The following is an 18,174-nucleotide window of genomic DNA, read 5'->3' on the forward strand; positions in this document are numbered from 1 at the left end:
GCCTAATATCGGCCGATAATATCGGCCTGCCGATATATCGGTCGGGCTCTAGTTTCTAGTATGTTGTTAGCATGTTTAGCACTTGCTGGCACTTTTTTTATATGTTTTTATATGTCCACAACAGTGTTTAACATGTCACTTCCTGTTGCCAGCAGGTGGCACTATGACTGTAACTGAATATGAGCATGGTCATGTGTTCAGGATAGAACGTTTATTAAAAGTGTGAAGTTTGGCGCAGATTGGACATTGCCTTCTTGAGTAACAACAACATCCTGTTTCATTGAATTAGCATGCTTTAGCATTTAGCTAAGTATTGCTAGCATGTTTTAACATGTTTCTAGCATGTTTAGAAGTCAATGGCATTTTTAACATGTTGCTAGAATGGCATCAACGTGTTAAACATGACACTTCCTGTTACCAGTAGGTGGCGCTATTACTATAACTGAATATTCTCATGTAGATGTGTTCAGTACAGAACGCTTATCAAAAGTGTGAAGTTTGGGGCAGATTGGACATTCCATGCCTGAGTTACAGCAAATTCCTATTTAATTGCAATAATAGCATGCTTTAGCACTTAGCTAAGAGTTTGCTAGCATGTTTTAGCATGCTTCTAGTATGTTGTTAGCATGTTTAGCACTTGCTGGCACTTTTTTATATGTTATTAGGAGTCCATAACAGTGTTAAACATGTCACTTCCTGTTGCCAGCAGGTGGCGCTATGACTATAACTGAATATGAGCATGGTCATGTGTTCAGGACAGAACTCTTATCAAACGTGTGAAGTTTGGGGCAGATTGGACATTCCATGCCTGAGTTACAACAACTTCCTGTTTCATGGCGAAACATCGAAATTTATCAGGCCGCCGAGGACCCGCCCTTTGACGAAAACTCAAGATCTTCGCAATTTAACGTCGCAAAGGCCTTAAGATTACACTCACCAAATTTGAAGATGATCAGATGAAAACTGTAGGAGGAGTTCGTTAAAGTAAGAGGCCTGAAAATGGCAAAAACTGCACAAAAATCTGAGAGGAAGTTCAAAATGGCTGACTTCCTGTTGTGTTTAGGGCTATGCTCCAAGAGACTTTTTTGTAGGTATTAGGTCATTACATGTATGTACCGAATTTCGTGCACGTACGTGGAACGTTGCGGGAGGCGCACTCCGTTGAACTTTTATAGGTGGCGCTATCGAGCCATTTTGCCCCGTCCAATTCTGAAACCTATATCAGATGTAAATTTTCGCCAGTTCTGACGCGTGTGCAAAGTTTTGTGAGTTTTCGAGCATGTTTAGGCCCTCAAAAATGCAATTAAATGCGGAGAAGAATAATAATAATAATAATAAACAGAGCAATTCCAAGAGGGTCCTCACACCATCGGTGCTCGGGCCCTAATAAATAATCCTACCGGAAACAATAGGGCTCTTCGCCCTTTCAGGGCTTGGGCCCTAATAATAATAATAATAATAATAATAATAAATAATCCTACCGAAAACAATAGGGCCTTCGCCCTTTCAGGGCTTGGGCCCTAATAAACAATAATCCTACCGAAAACAATAGGGCCTTCGCCCTTTCAGGGCTTGGGCCCTAATAATAATAATAATAATAATAATAAATTAAAGCTGCAAGCAGCGATGAAAGGGCCCTCGCACCCGTGCCATCAACACTCGTTGGCTTTAGGAAGACAGAGCATGGTTGGGAAATGTACATTTAAGGAGGTATATATAGTAAGAGTATGTCAAAGTCAGTAACAAAATGTTTTGTATAATGGTAATAATAGCATGCTTCATGACTCAGCTAAGTGTTGCTAGCATGTTTAGTCTGTTTCTAGCATGCTTAGTACACAATAATTATGTGGTTAGTACTGCATTACTGTGTTAACCATGTCAGTTTCTGTTGCCAGTAGGTGGCGTTATGACTATAACTGAATATGAGCATGGATGTGTGTTCAGGACAGAACTCTTATCAAACGTGTGAAGTTTGGTGCAAATTGGACATTGCCTTCTTGAGTAACAACAAAGTCATGTTTCATTGAATTAGCATTCTTTAGCACTTAGCTAAGCATTGTTAGCATGTTTTAACATGTTTCTAGCATGTTTAGAACTCAATGGCATTTTTAACATGTTGCTAGAACGACATCAACGTGTTAAACATGTCACTTCCTGTTGCCAGTAGGTGGCGCTATTACTATAACTGAACATTCTCATCTAGGTGTGTTCAGGCCATGACTCTTATCAAAAGTGTGAAGTTTGGGGCAGATTGGACATTCCATGCCTGAGTTACAGCAAATTCCTATTTAATTGCAATAATAGCATGCTTTATCACTTAGCTAAGAGTTTGATAGCATGTTTTAGCATGTTTCTAGTATGTTGTTAGCATGTTTAACACTTGCTGGCACTTTTTTATATGTTATTAGGAGTCCATAACCGTGTTAAACATGTCACTTCCTGTTGCCAGCAGGTGGCGCTATGACTGTAACTGAATATAAGCATGGTCATGTGTTCAGGACAGAACGCTTATCAAAAGTGTGAAGTTTGGGGCAGATTGGACATTCCATGCCTGAGTTACAGCAAATTCATATTTAATTGCAGTAATATCATTCTTTAGCACTTAGCTAAGTGTTTGCTAGTATGTTTTAGCATGTCTCTAGTATGTTGGTAGGATGTTTAGCACCTACTGGCATTTTTTTTATATGTTATTAGGAGTCAAGAACAGTGTTAAACGTCACTTCCTGTTGCCAGCAGGTGGCGCTATGACTATAACTAAATATGAGCATGGACATGTGTTCAAGAGATAACTCTTATCAAACGTGTGAAGTTTGGGGTAGATTGTACATTGCCTTCTTGAGTAACAACAAAGTCCTGTTTCATTGAATTAGCATGCTTTAGCACTTAGCTAAGTATTGCTAGCATGTTTTAATATGTTTCTAGCATGTTTCGAACTCAATGGCATTTTTAACATGTTGCTAGAACGGCATCAACGTGTTAAACATGTCACTTCCTGTTGCCAGCAGGTGGCGCTATGACTATAACTGAATATGAGCATGGTCATGTGTTTAGGACAGAACTCTTATCAAACGTGTGAAGTTTGGGGCAGATTGGACATTCCATGCCTGAGTTACAGCAACTTCCTGTTTCATGGCGAAACATCGAAATTTGTCAGGCCGCCGAGGACCCGCCCTTCGACGAAAACTCAAGATCTTCGCAATTTAACGTCGCAAAGGCCTTAAGATTACACTCACCAAATTTGAAGATGATCAGATTAAAACTGTAGGAGGAGTTCGTTAAAGTACGAGGCCTGAAAATGGCAAAAACTGCACAAAAATCTGAGAGGAAGTTGAAAATGACTGACTTCCTGTTGTGTTTAGGGCTATGCTCCAAGAGACTTTTTTGTAGGTATTAGGTCAATACATGTATGTACCGAATTTCGTGCACGTACGTGGAACGTTGCGGGAGGCGCACTCCGTTGAACTATTATAGGTGGCGCTATCGAGCCATTTTGCCCCGTCCTATTCTGAAACCTATATCAGATGTAAATTTTCGCCAGTTCTGATGCGTGTGCAAAGTTTTGTGAGTTTTCGAGCATGTTTAGGCCCTCAAAAATGCAATTAAATGCGGAGAAGAATAATAATAATAATAATTAAAGCTGCAAGCAGCGATGAAAGGGCCCTCGCACCCGTGCCATCAACACTCGGTGGCTTTAGGAAGACAGAGCATGGTTGGGAAATGTACATTTAAGGAGGTATATATAGTAAGAGTATGTCAAAGTCAGTTACAAAATGTTTTGTATAATGGTGATAATAGCATGCTTCATGACTCAGCTAAGTGTTGCTAGCATGTTTAGTCTGTTTCTAGCATGCTTAGTACACAATAATTATGTGGTTAGTACTGCATTACGGTGTTAACCATGTCAGTTTCTGTTGCCAGTAGGTGGCGTTATGGCTATAACTGAATATGAGCATGGATGTGTGTTCAGGACAGAACTCTTATCAAACGTGTGAAGTTTGGTGCAAATTGGACATTGCCTTCTTGAGTAACAACAAAGTCATGTTTCATTGAATTAACATTCTTTAGCACTTAGCTAAGCATTGTTAGCATGTTTTAACATGTTTCTAGCATGTTTAGAACTCAATGGCATTTTTAACATGTTGCTAGAACGGCATAAAAGTGTTAAACATGTCACTTCCTGTTGCCAGTAGGTGGCGCTATTACTATAACTGAATTTGAGCATAGACATGTGTTCAGGCCATGATTCTTATCAAATGTGTGAAGTTTGGGGCAGATTGGACATTCCATGCCTGAATTACAGCAAATTCCTATTTAATTGCAATAATAGCATGCTTTAGCACTTAGCTAAGAGTTTGCTAGCATGTTTTAGCATGTTTCTAGTATGTTGTTAGCATGTTTAGCACTTGCTGGCACTTTTTTATATGTTATTAGGAGTCCATAACAGTGTTAAACATGTCACTTCCTGCTGCCAGCAGGTGGCGCTATGACTGTAACTGAATATGAGCATGGTCATGTGTTCAGGACAGAACGCTTATCAAAAGTGTGAAGTTTGGGGCAGATTGGACATTCCATGCCTGAGTTACAGCAACTTCCTGTTTCATGGCGAAACATCGAAATTTGTCAGGCCGCCGAGGACCCGCCCTTTGACGAAAACTCAAGATCTTCGCAATTTAACGTCGCAAAGGCCTTAAGATTACACTCACCAAATTTGAAGATGATCAGATTAAAACTGTAGGAGGAGTTCGTTAAAGTACGAGGCCTGAAAATGGCAAAAACTGCACAAAAATCTGAGAGGAAGTTCAAAATGGCTGACTTCCTGTTGTGTTTAGGGCTATGCTCCAAGAGACTTTTTTGTAGGTATTAGGTCATTACATGTATGTACCGAATTTCGTGCACGTACGTGGAACGTTGCGGGAGGCGCACTCCGTTGAACTTTTATAGGTGGCGCTATCGAGCCATTTTGCCCCGTCCAATTCTGAAACCTATATCAGATGTAAATTTTCGCCAGTTCTGACGCGTGTGCAAAGTTTCGTGAGTTTTCGAGCATGTTTAGGCCCTCAAAAATGCAATTAAATGCGGAGAAGAAGAAGAAGAATAATAATAAATATAGCTGCGAGCAGCGATTACGGGCCCAAGCCGGTGGCACCGCAACCCCGGTGCCTTTAGTTACCTAAAGGCACCGGGGTGGCGGTACCGCCGGCTTTGGCCCTCCATCGCTGCTCGCAGCTATATTTATATATATATATATATATATATACATACATACATACACACACATACATATATATGTATATATATATATATATATATATATATATATATATATATATATATTATTGTTCAAAAGTTTGGGGTCAGTAAGATTTTTTATGTTTTTAGGAGAAGTCTCTTCTGCTCACCAAGGCTGCATTTATTGATTAAAAATACAAACAAAAACAGTAATATTGTGAAATATTATTCCAATTTAAAACAGCTGTTTTCAATTTTTAAATATTTTACATAGTAATTCATTTCTGTGATCAAAGTTGAGTTTTCAGCATCATTACTCCCGTCTTCAGTGTCACATGATCCTTCAGAAATCATACTAATATGATGATTGATGCTCAATAAATATTCATTATTATTTTCAATGTTGAAAACAGTTGTGTACAGATTTTTTTTTTTCAAAATGCTTTGATGAATGTAAAGTTCAAAAGAACAGCATATATTTCAAATATATATATTTTTAACATTATAAATGTCTTTACTGTAACTGTTGATCAGTTTAACTCATCCTTCATAAATAAAAGTACTGATTTATTTTATTTATTTCCCCAAAAAATAAAATTTTAATTATTACTAACCCAAAACTTTTGAGCGGTAGTGTTTAATGTTACAAAAGCTTTAGATTTCAGATAAATGCTGTTCTTTTGAACTTTCTATTCATCAAAGACTGTACACAACTGTTTTCGACATTTAAAATAATAATGAATGTTTCTTGAGTATCAATCATCATATTAGAATAATTTCTGAAGGATCATGTGACAGTGACGACTGGAGTAATGATGCTGAAAACTCAGCTTTGATCACAGGAATAAATAACAGTTTAAAATATATTAAAATAGAAAGCAGCTGTTTTAAATTGGAATAATATTTTACAATATTACTGTTTTTGTTTGTATTTTTAATCAAATAAATGCAGCCTTGGTGAGCAGAAGAAACTTCTCTGTTATGTGCGCGCCACAGACTGCACGCACGTCCGCTTAGAGTTCCGCCTTTTGCCTTCCGTCAATATTACGTTATTAGAAATTTTTTTTTTAGAGAATCGATTTTTTGACATTTGTGAATCGATTCAGAATCGTCCACGTCCGCATCGCGATGCATCTAAGAATAATTTTTTTCTCCCACCCCTAGATTTCATACAGCAGGTTAATAAACAGTTACAATTAAGTCACTTACATTTTAGATGCAATGTTGACTGTTTTTGTTCTGTTTCAGCAGCGAAAATAGTTAAACAAAGATCACGGCAGAACCATCACTTATCACGTGTTTTCTCATAACTGAACGATTCAGCATTTTTAACGAATCGGTTGACTCAAAGATTGAATGATCAATCCATAAACATCTGTCTTAATCATGATCGACTCATTCGAACGAATCGTTTGAACGAATGAATCAATGACTCGCTTATTAAGATGGATGCCTGGCGACACCTAATGGCGGTTTAGTGTTGTTCATTCTTTCCCACATGTGTGTGATTTGTGTGTGCAACATTATCATTATTTTTCTTTCACTATTATATTAGCGATTTAAAAGCACCCACTCGTGTCACACGTCGATTAACCGGTGGGAAAATATCCTCAGACACATAGGCTACCTAATAAATGTATATTTAAATACAATATTGGCCTACCTGGTTAAAAGTTTTATATACTATTTTGATGTCCTTTTGGACACAAGAGGGCAGTATAGCCCTATATGTTTGCTTTTTTGTTGAACCAAATAGCACTAAATAGCCTGTTTTAACTTTTTCATTCTTCTTGAATTGCAAAAACAGAATAAAATGGGTTTAGTTGTGATATTTGTATTCTTTTATATAGAAATAAATGGTATATAATTACATTTTTAGAAGATTTTTAGTGTTTCCTTTTTGGACATTATTTAATCCCTCGCCATAGCAAAACCGTTTAAGATATTTATTATCCATTCACAATTTAGCATATTTAATGTAGTTTCATCATGTTGAAAAAGTTTGGTACGAATAAAATAAATAGTTTAAGAGGAGTGGCTAAAAATTCAGAGGCTGATTTAGCAAAAAAAAATCACATTCAGACCAAAATATCTGACTTCCTGATGGCCAGAGCTATTGAATGTAAATTAGAAAGTTGTCCAGCTTGATGAGAACAATATACAAACTATTTTTTCTTTACTGTAGTTAAAACTAACCCCCCCACTTTTGTCAAAAGCATGTTGAAAGTGACACACTTCCTGCTGCCAGTTGGTGGCGCTATAACTTTGACTCACAATAGCTACATCCATCTGATCGGCCTCTTACCACGAACACACTGCTGAAGTTTCATCAAGATCAGTTAATGTATGCAGAAGTTATTCCACTTCCGTGTTTCTCTTTTCTCGCCATAAATTCGATTCCTCGCCACAGCCAAACCGTTCGAGATATCAAAAATCCGTCCGCAATTTAGCATCCTCAATGCCTTGACTACATGCACACCGAGTTTGAAGGGGACACGGTGAATTTTCTAGGAGGAGTATTTCACATTCCACAGCAAGCGTTTTCCAAACAACCCATAATAGCCGACTTCCTGTTGGGCTGGCGTAAAACTTAGAGCACGAAAGTTGTTCGGCCCGATGAGATCTATATGTGTACCGAGTTTCAAATTAATTCATGCAAGTTTGTTTGATATATGGACCAAGTTTTAGAACCCCGTTCAAGGGGGCGCTGTCGAGCCCCCCTGCCACGCCCGGCTACCAGATTCAGCCCCGCCCTGATGGCCGCGGGTTCTGACCTGTGTGCAAAGTTTCAAGAGTTTTCGAGCACGTTTAGGGACCCAAAAGCCCCAGAAACCTTGAAAAACAAATGAAAAAGTAAATCTCACTCAACTGACAAATCACCCCCACCCCTCACACACTCAGAGACAGAGAGAGAGAGAGAAAATTCTCCAAAAAATCACATTCAAACCAAAATATCTGACTTTCTGTTGCTTTGAGCTATTAAGTGTAAATTAGAAAGTTGTCCGGCTCGATGAGAACAATATACATACCGATTTTTGTGATTCTAGGAAAAACTAAGGCCCCATTTTTGACTAAAGGTGGCGCTACTGAGCCATTCCACCACGCCCGTTTTTGAAACTTTGCACATGTCTACTGGCTAATAAGTGTGATGTGTCTGTTGAGTTTCATGCAATTTCAAGTATGTTAAGAGTCTCAAAAGCATCAAAAAAGAATAATAAAGTTTGATCCGTTGCCATGGCAACAGTATCTAAGATATCAATAATCCTTTCACAGGTCTTTATCTGCCGTGTGTCTACATTATACACATAAAGTTTGAAGCAAATCGGGTAAAAATAAGAGAGTGATTTCAAAGCATTTTGAAAGTGACACACTTCCTGCTGCCAGTTGGTGGCGCTATAACTTTGACTCACAATAGTCACATCCTTGTGTTCGGCCTCTTACAACGAACACACTGCTGAAGTTTCATCAAGATCAGTTAATGTATGCAGAAGTTATAACACACTTCCTGTGTCCCATTATTCGCCATAAATTCGTTTCCTCGCCACGGCCAAACCGTTCGAGATATCAAAAATCCGTTCGCAATTTAGCATCCTCAATGTCTTGACTTCATTCACACCTAGTTTGGTGGCGATCGGATGAATTCCCTAGGAGGAGTATTTCACATTCCATTGTATGCATTTTCCAAACAACGTATAATAACCGACTTCCTGTTGGGCTGGTGTAAAACTTAGAGCACGAAAGTTGTTCGGCCCGATGAGATCTATATGTGTACTGAGTTTCATATTATTACATGCAAGCGTGTTTGATTTATGGACCAATTTTTCCGACATAATTCCAGGGGGCGCTGTCGAGCCCCCGTGCCACGCCCGGGTACCAGCTTCAGTCCGGCCCTGATGGCCGCAGGTTCTGACGTGTGTGCAAAATTTCAAGAGTTTTTGAGCATGTTAAGGGCCCCAAAAGTGCCCGAGAAGTAGAAAAAAATAATAATAATAATAATAATAAACAATAATCCTACCGAAAACAATAGGGCCTTCGCCCTTTCAGGGCTTGGGCCCTAATTAAAGCTGCAAGCAGCGATGAAAAGGGCCCTCGCACCCCTGCCACCACCACCCGGCGCCTTTAGGAAATGCCTTAAGATTACACTCACCAAATTTGAAGAGGATCAGATCAAAACTGTAGGAGGAGTATGTTAAAGTACAACATCAGGAAATTACAAAAAATGTCCAAAATCTAGGAGGAAGTTCAAAATAGATCACTTCCTGTTGTGTTTAGGGCTATGCTCCAAGAGACTTTTCTGTAGGTATTGGGTCAATACATGCATGTACCAAATTTCATACCTGTCCGTGAAACCAGGAGCCGGGGCAAAATGTGGGGGCAATAATTTACCGAATTTGCCCCCCCCAATTCTGAAAACCATATCACACGTAAATTTTCACCACTTCTGAGGCGTGTGCAAAGTTTCATGATTTTTCGAGCATGTTTTGTATTTGCCACACTTCCTGCTACCAGCAGGTGGCGCTATTGCTATAACCAAGTATGAGCATGGTCATGTGTTCAGGACAGGACTCTTATCAAACATGTGAAGTTTGGGACAGATTGGAAATTGTATGGCTGAGTTACTGCAGGCTGTCTGTGGTTGCCTAGCAACATCGGAACTGCATTCAACATTAATATTGAACTTATCTGATCATGCATATATCACCAAAAGGCCGAAATTGGGTGAACGTTTGTCAGGCCGCCGAGGGCACACCCTTCGACGAAAACTCTAGATCTTCGCAATTTAACGTCACAAAGGCCTTAAGATTACACTCACCAAATTTGAAGAGGATCAGATCAAATCTGTAGGAGGAGTTCGTTAAAGTACAACATCAGGAAATTACGAAAAATGCCCAAAATCTAGGAGGAAGTTCAAAATAGCTCACTTCCTGTTGTGTTTAGGGCTATGCTCCAAGAGACTTTTCTGTAGGTATTGGGTCATTACATGTATGTACCAAATTTCATACCTGTACGTGAAACCAGGAGCCGGGGCAAAATGTGGGGGCAATAATTTACCGAATTTGCCCCCCCCAATTCTGAAAACCATATCACACGTAAATTTTCACCACTTCTGAAGCGTGTGCAAAGTTTCATGAGTTTTCGAGCATGTTTAGGCCCTCTAAAAAGCGATTCACTTTGGAGAAGAATAATAATAATAATTAAAGCTGCAAGCAGCGATGAAAAGGGCCCTCGCACCCCTGCCACCGCCACCCGGCGCCTTTAGGAAATGCCTTAAGATTACACTCACCAAATTTGAAGAGGATCAGATCAAAACTGTAGGAGGAGTACGTTAAAGTACAACATCAGGAAATTACGAAAAATGTCCAAAATCTTGGAGGAAGTTCAAAATAGATCACTTCCTGTTGTGTTTAGGGCTATGCTCCAAGAGACTTTTCTGTAGGTATTGGGTCAATACATGCATGTACCAAATTTCATACCTGTACGTGAAACCAGGAGCCGGGGCAAAATGTGGGGGCAATAATTTACCGAATTTGCCCCCCCCAATTCTGAAAACCATATCACACGTAAATTTTCACCACTTCTGAGGCGTGTGCAAAGTTTCATGATTTTTCGAGCATGTTTTGTATTTGCCACACTTCCTGCTACCAGCAGATGGCGCTATTGCTATAACCAAATATGAGCATGGTCATGTGTTCAGGACAGGACTCTTATCAAACATGTGAAGTTTGGGACAGATTGGAAATTGTATGGCTGAGCTACTGCAGGCTGTCTGTGGTTGCCTAGCAACATCGGAACTGCATTCAACATTAATATTGAACTTATCTGATCATGTATATCACCAGAAGGCCGAAATTGGGTGAACGTTTGTCAGGCCGCCGAGGGCACACCCTTCGACGAAAACTCTAGATCTTCGCAATTTAACGTCACAAAGGCCTTAAGATTACACTCACCAAATTTGAAGAGGATCAAATCAAATCTGTAGGAGGAGTTCGTTAAAGTACAACATCAGGAAATTCCGAAAAATGCCCAAAATCTAGGAGGAAGTTCAAAATAGCTCACTTCCTGTTGTGTTTAGGGCTATGCTCCAAGAGACTTTTCTGTAGGTATTGGGTCATTACATGTATGTACCAAATTTCATACCTGTACATGAAACCAGGAGCCGGGGCAAAATGTGGGGGCAATAATTTACCGAATTTGCCCCCCCCAATTCTGAAAACCATATCACACGTAAATTTTCACCACTTCTGAAGCGTGTGCAAAGTTTCATGAGTTTTCGAGCATGTTTAGGCCCTCTAAAAAGCGATTCACTTTGGAGAAGAAGAAGAAGAAGAAGAATAAACGGAGCAAAAACAATAGGGTCCTCTCACCATCGGTGCTCGGGCCCTAATTAAAGCTGCAAGCAGCGATGAAAAGGGCCCTCGCACCCCTGCCACCGCCACCCGGCGCCTTTAGGAAATGCCTTAAGATTACACTCACCAAATTTGAAGAGGATCAGATCAAAACTGTAGGAGGAGTACGTTAAAGTACAACATCAGGAAATTACGAAAAATGTCCAAAATCTAGGAGGAAGTTCAAAATAGATCACTTCCTGTTGTGTTTAGGGCTATGCTCCAAGAGACTTTTCTGTAGGTATTGGGTCAATACATGCATGTACCAAATTTCATACCTGTACGTGAAACCAGGAGCCGAGGCAAAATGTGGGGGCAATAATTTACCGAATTTGCCCCCCCCAATTCTGAAAACCATATCACACGTAAATTTTCACCACTTCTGAGGCGTGTGCAAAGTTTCATGATTTTTCGAGCATGTTTTGTATTTGCCACACTTCCTGCTACCAGCAGGTGGCGCTATTGCTATAACCAAATATGAGCATGGTCATGTGTTCAGGACAGGACTCTTATCAAACATGTGAAGTTTGGGACAGATTGGAAATTGTATGGCTGAGTTACTGCAGGCTGTCTGTGGTTGCCTAGCAACATCGGAACTGCATTCAACATTAATATTGAACTTATCTGATCATGCATATATCACCAGAAGGCCGAAATTGGGTGAACGTTTGTCAGGCCGCCGAGGGCACACCCTTCGACGAAAACTCTAGATCTTCGCAATTTAACGTCACAAAGGCCTTAAGATTACACTCACCAAATTTGAAGAGGATCAGATCAAATCTGTAGGAGGAGTTCGTTAAAGTACAACATCAGGAAATTACGAAAAATGCCCAAAATCCAGGAGGAAGTTCAAAATAGCTCACTTCCTGTTGTGTTTAGGGCTATGCTCCAAGAGACTTTTCTGTAGGTATTGGGTCATTACATGTATGTACCAAATTTCATACCTGTACGTGAAACCAGGAGCCGGGGCAAAATGTGGGGGCAATAATTTACCGAATTTGCCCCCCCCAATTCTGAAAACCATATCACACGTAAATTTTCACCACTTCTGAAGCGTGTGCAAAGTTTCATGAGTTTTCGAGCATGTTTAGGCCCTCTAAAAAGCGATTCACTTTGGAGAAGAAGAAGAAGAAGAAGAATTAAAGCTGCAAGCAGCGATGAAAGGGCCCTCGCACCCGTGCCATCAACACTCGGTGGCTTTAGGAAGGCAGAGCATGGTTGGGAAATGTACATTTAAGGAGGGATATATAGTAAGAGTATGTCAAAGTCAGTTACAAAATGTTTTGTATAATGGTGATAATAGCATGCTTCATGACTCAGCTCTTGAGTAACAACAAAGTCATGTTTCATTGAATTAGCATTCTTTAGCACTTAGCTAAGCATTGTTAGCATGTTTTAACATGTTTCTAGCATGTTTAGAACTCAATGGCATTTTTAACATGTTGCTAGAACGGCATCAACGTGTTAAACATGTCACTTCCTGTTGCCAGTAGGTGGCACTATTACTATAACTGAACATTCTCTTGTAGATGTGTTCAGGCCATGACTCTTATCAAAAGTGTGAAGTTTGGGGCAGATTGGACATTCCATGCCTGAGTTACAGCAAATTCCTATTTAATTACAATAATAGCATGCTTTAGCACTTAGCTAAGAGTTTGCTAGCATGTTTGAGCATGTTTTTAGTATGTTGTTAGCATGTTTAACACTTGCTGGCACTTTTTTATATGTTATTAGGAGTCCATAACAGTGTTAAACATGTCACTTCCTGTTGCCAGCAGGTGGCGCTATGACTGTAACTGAATATAAGCATGGTCATGTGTTCAGGACAGAATGCTTATCAAAAGTGTGAAGTTTGGGGCAGATTGGACATCCCATGCCTGAGTTACAGCAAATTCATATTTAATTACAGTAATATCATTCTTTAGCACTTAGCTAAGTGTTTGCTAGTATGTTTTAGCATGTCTCTAGTATGTTGGTAGGATGTTTAGCACCTACTGGCATTTTTTTTATATGTTATTAGGAGTCAAGAACAATGTTAAACGTCACTTCCTGTTGCCAGCAGGTGGCGCTATGACTATAACTAAATATGAGCATGGACATGTGTTCAAGAGATAACTCTTATCAAACGTGTGAAGTTTGGGGTAGATTGTACATTGCCTTCTTGAGTAACAACAAAGTCCTGTTTCATTGAATTAGCATGCTTTAGCACTTAGCTAAGTATTGCTAGCATGTTTTAACATGTTTCTAGCATGTTTAGAACTCAATGGCATTTTTAACATGTTGCTAGAACGGCATCAACGTGTTAAACATGTCACTTCCTGTTGCCAGTAGGTGGCGCTATAACTATAACTGAATTTGAGCATAGACATGTGTTCAGGCCATGATTCTTATCAAACGTGTGAAGTTTGGGGCAGATTGGACATTCCATGCCTGAGTTACAGCAAATTCCTATTTAATTGCAGTAATAGCATGCTTTAGCACTTAGCTAAGTGTTTGCTAGCATGTTTCTAGTATGTTGCTAACCTGTTTAGCACTTGCTGGCTCTTTTTTATATGTTATTAGGAGACCACAACAGTGTTAAACATGTCATTTCCTGTTGACAGCAGGTGGCGCTATTACTATAACTGAATATTCTCATGTAGATGTGTTCAGGCCATGACTCTTATCAAACGTGTGAAGTTTGGGGCAGATTGGACATTCCATGCCTGTGTTACAGCAAATTCCTATTTAATTGCAGCAATAGCCTGCTTTAGCACTTAGCTAAGAGTTTGCTAGCATGTTTTAGCATGTTTCTAGTATGTTGTTAGCATGTTTAGCACTTGCTGGCACTTTTTTATGTTTTTATATGTCCACAACAGTGTTTAACATGTCACTTCCTGTTGCCAGCAGGTGGCACTATGACTGTAACTGAATATGAGCATGGTCATGTGTTCAGGACAGAACGTTTATTAAAAGTGTGAAGTTTGGCGCAGATTGGACATTGCCTTCTTGAGTAACAACAACATCCTGTTTCATTGAATTAGCATGCTTTACCACTTAGCTAAGTATTGCTAGCATGTTTTAACATTAGCTAGCATGTTTTAACATGTTTCTAGCATGTTTAGACCTCAATGGCATTTTTAACATGTTGCTAGAATGGCATCAACGTGTTAAACATGACACTTCCTGTTGCCAGTAGGTGGCGCTATTACTATAACTGAATATTCTCATGTAGATGTGTTCAGGACAGAACGCTTATCAAAAGTGTGAAGTTTGGGGCAGATTGGACATTCCATGCCTGAGTTACAGCAAATTCCTATTTAATTGCAATAATAGCATGCTTTAGCACTTAGCTAAGTGTTTGCTAGCATGTTTTAGCATGCTTCTAGTATGTTGTTAGCATGTTTAGCACTTGCTGGCACTTTTTTATATGTTATTAGGAGTCCATAACAGTGTTAAACATGTCACTTCCTGTTGCCAGCAGGTGGCGCTATGACTATAACTGAATATGAGCATGGTCATGTGTTCAGGGCAGAACTCTTATCAAACGTGTGAAGTTTGGGGCAGATTGGACATTCCATGCCTGAGTTACAGCAACTTCCTGTTTCATGGCGAAACATCGAAATTTGTAAGGCCGCCGAGGACCCGCCCTTCGACGAAAACTCAAGATCTTCGCAATTTAACGTCGCAAAGGCCTTAAGATTACACTCACCAAATTCGAAGATGATCAGATTAAAACTGTAGGAGGAGTTCGTTAAAGTACGAGGCCTGAAAATGGCAAAAACTGCACAAAAATCTGAGAGGAAGTTCAAAATGGCTGACTTCCTGTTGTGTTTAGGGCTATGCTCCAAGATACTTTTTTGTAGGTATTAGGTCATTACATGTATGTACCGAATTTCGTGCACGTACGTGGAATGTTGCGGGAGGCGCACTCCGTTGAACTTTTATAGGTGGCGCTATCGAGCCATTTTGCCCCGTCCAATTCTGAAACCTATATCAGATGTAAATTTTCGCCAGTTCTGACGCGTGTGCAAAGTTTCGTGAGTTTTCGAGCATGTTTAGGCCCTCAAAAATGCAATTCAATGCGGAGAAGAATAATAATAATTAAAGCTGCAAGCAGCGATGAAAGGGCCCTCGCACCCGTGCCATCAACACTCGGTGGCTTTAGGAAGACAGAGCATGGTTGGGAAATGTACATTTAAGGAGGTATATATAGTAAGAGTATGTCAAAGTCAGTTACAAAATGTTTTGTATAATGGTGATAATAGCATGCTTCATGACTCAGCTAAGTGTTGCTAGCATGTTTAGTCTGTTTCTAGCATGCTTAGTACACAATAATTATGTGGTTAGTACTGCATTACTGTGTTAACCATGTCAGTTTCTGTTGCCAGTAGGTGGCGTTATGACTATAACTGAATATGAGCATGGATGTGTGTTCAGGACAGAACTCTTATCAAACTTGTGAAGTTTGGTGCAAATTGGACATTGCCTTCTTGAGTAACAACAAAGTCATGTTTCATTGAATTAGCATTCTTTAGCACTTAGCTAAGCATTACTAGCATGTTTTAATATGTTTCTAGCATGTTTAGAACTCAATGGCATTTTTAACATGTTGCTAGAACGGCATCAACGTGTTAAACATGTCACTTCCTGTTGCCAGTAGGTGGCGCTATTACTATAACTGAACATTCTCATGTAGATGTGTTCAGGCCATGACTCTTATCAAAAGTGTGAAGTTTGGGGCAGATTGGACATTCCATGCCTGAGTTACAGCAAATTCCTATTTAATTGCAATAATAGCATGCTTTAGCACTTAGCTAAGAGTTTGCTAGCATGTTTTAGCATGTTTCTAGTATGTTGTTAGCATGTTTAACACTTGCTGGCACTTTTTTATATGTTATTAGGAGTCCATAACAGTGTTAAACATGTCACTTCCTGTTGCCAGCAGGTGGCGCTATTACTGTAACTGAATATAAGCATGGTCATGTGTTCAGGACAGAACGCTTATCAAAAGTGTGAAGTTTGGGGCAGATTGGACATTCCATGCCTGAGTTACAGCAAATTCATATTTAATTGCAGTAATATCATTCTTTAGCACTTAGCTAAGTGTTTGCTAGTATGTTTTATTATGTCTCTAGTATGTTGGTAGGATGTTTAGCATCTACTGGCATTTTTTTATATGTTATTAGGAGTCAAGAACAGTGTTAAACGTCACTTCCTGTTGCCAGCAGGTGGCGCTATGACTATAACTAAATATGAGCATGGACATGTGTTCAAGAGATAACTCTTATCAAACATGTGAAGTTTGGGGTAGATTGTACATTGCCTTCTTGAGTAACAACAAAGTCCTGTTTCATTGAATTAGCATGCTTTAGCACTTAGCTAAGTATTGCTAGCATGTTTTAATATGTTTCTAGCATGTTTAGAACTCAATGGCATTTTTAACATGTTGCTAGAACGGCATCAACGTGTTAAACATGTCACTTCCTGTTGCCAGTAGGTGGCGCTATTACTATAACTGAATTTGAGCATAGACATGTGTTCAGGCCATGATTCTTATCAAACGTGTGAAGTTTAGGGCAGATTGGACATTCCATGCCTGAGTTACAGCAAATTCCTATTTAATTGCAGTAATAGCATGCTTTAGCACTTAACTAAGTGTTTGCTAGCATGTTTCTAGTATGTTGCTAACCTGTTTAGCACTTGCTGGCTCTTTTTTATATGTTATTAGGAGACCACAACAGTGTTAAACATGTCACTTCCTGTTGACAGCAGGTGGCGCTATTACTATAACTGAATATTCTCATGTAGATGTGTTCAGGCCATGACTCTTATCAAACGTGTGAAATTTGGGGCAGATTGGACATTCCATGCCTGTGTTACAGCAAATTCCTATTTAATTGCAGCATTTGCATGCTTTAGCACTTAGCTAAGTGTTTGCTAGCATGTTTTAGCATGTTTCTAGTATGTTGTTAGCATGTTTAGCACTTGCTGGCACTTTTTTATATGTTTTTATATGTCCACAACAGTGTTTAACATGTCACTTCCTGTTGCCAGCAGGTGGCACTATGACTGTAACTGAATATGAGCATGGTCATGTGTTCAGGATAGAACGTTTATTAAAAGTGTGAAGTTTGGCGCAGATTGGACATTGCCTTCTTGAGTAACAACAACATCCTGTTTCATTGAATTAGCATGCTTTAGCACTTAGCTAAGTATTGCTAGCATGTTTTAACATGTTTCTAGCATGTTTAGAAGTCAATGGCATTTTTAACATGTTGCTAGAATGGCATCAAAGTGTTAAACATGACACTTCCTGTTACCAGTAGGTGGCGCTATTACTATAACTGAATATTCTCATGTAGATGTGTTCAGTACAGAACGCTTATCAAAAGTGTGAAGTTTGGGGCAGATTGGACATTCCATGCCTGAGTTACAGCAAATTCCTATTTAATTGCAATAATAGCATGCTTTAGCACTTAGCTAAGAGTTTGCTAGCATGTTTTAGCATGCTTCTAGTATGTTGTTAGCATGTTTAGCACTTGCTGGCACTTTTTTATATGTTATTAGGAGTCCATAA

At 39.4% G+C, this 18,174-nt stretch overlaps 1 protein-coding gene across 2 annotated transcripts in view; it reads right to left on the minus strand.

The window, feature by feature from the left end:
- Nucleotides 1-18,174, minus strand: part of gjc2 (gap junction protein gamma 2) — a 310,096-nt gene that overhangs the window by 243,094 nt on the left and 48,828 nt on the right. The window lies entirely within an intron of this gene.

The sequence above is a fragment of the Squalius cephalus genome (assembly GCF_949319135.1).
Source record: "Squalius cephalus genome assembly, chromosome: 7".
Lineage (NCBI taxonomy): Eukaryota > Metazoa > Chordata > Actinopteri > Cypriniformes > Leuciscidae > Squalius > Squalius cephalus.